We start from the raw sequence: 1,258 nt of genomic DNA on the forward strand, positions 1-1,258 counted from the left end.
CATATGTACAGTAGGAATTGGCCTGACTTCACTCAATAAAATCCTCTCTTAATAAGAATGGAAGCAAGAAAGATCAGAAAATACATGTTTGGATCACTGGTCAGCCTGCCTTTCTGTCTTACTCTGTATTAACACAAACTGAAGTCAATGCTCAACAGGAACACTAATTAAGTAAAGTGTCCTAAACTGTGATCATACAAAAACATTTTACTTGGATATTCCCTGACTTTGTCAATAAACCTGTCTAAAATTCATTAGACCAATCCTTGAATAAGGTAGAACCACACTAAGATCTTTTAAAGACTCAGGGTATCTGATATCTCAGAGAAAAACTTTAATAGGGAACTTAAAATCCTGAGGCACTCAAAATGTTTTTCTTTTTAAGAAACATGAGGTTTAGAATTTATGACCAAAGAAGAACTAGAGATCACTATTGACCACAACATAGAAAATTTTGATTATATCAAATTGAAAAGTTTTTGTACAAACAAAACAAACGCAAACAAGATTAGAAGGGAAACAATAAACTGGGAAAACATTTTTACAGTCAAAGATTCTGATAAAGGCCTCATTTCCAAAATATATAGAGAATTGACTCTAATTTATAAGAAATCAAACCATTCTCCAATTGATAAATGGTCAAAGGATATGAACAGACAATTCTCAGATGAAGAAATTGAAACTATTTATAGACATATGAAAATATGCTCCAAATCATTATTAATCAGAGAAATGCAAATTAAGACAACTCTGAGATACCACTACACACCTGTCAGATTGGCTAGAATGACAGGGAAAGATAATGCAGAATGTTGGAGGGGATGTGGAAAAACAGGGACACTGATACATTGTTGGTGGAATTGTGAACACATCCAGCCATTCTGGAGAGCAATTTGGAACTATGCTCAAAAAGTTATCAAACTGTTCATACCCTTTGATCCAGCAGTGTTTCTACTGGACTTATACCCCAAAGAGATACTAAAGAAAGGAAAGGGACCTGTATGTGCCAAAATGTTTGTGGCAGCCCTGTTTGTAGTGGCTAGAAGCTGGAAAATGAAAGGATGTCCATCAATTGGAGAATGGTTGAGTAAATTGTGGTATATGAATGTTATGGAATATTATTGTTCTGTAAGGAATGACCAGCAGGATGAATACAGAGAGGACTGGCGAGACTTACATGAACTGATGCTGAGTGAAATGAGCAGGACCAGGAGATCATTATATACCTCAACAACGATACTGTTTGAGGATGTATTCT

Source organism: Antechinus flavipes, chromosome 1 (genome assembly GCF_016432865.1).
Source record: "Antechinus flavipes isolate AdamAnt ecotype Samford, QLD, Australia chromosome 1, AdamAnt_v2, whole genome shotgun sequence".
In the NCBI taxonomy this organism is placed as follows: domain Eukaryota; kingdom Metazoa; phylum Chordata; class Mammalia; order Dasyuromorphia; family Dasyuridae; genus Antechinus; species Antechinus flavipes.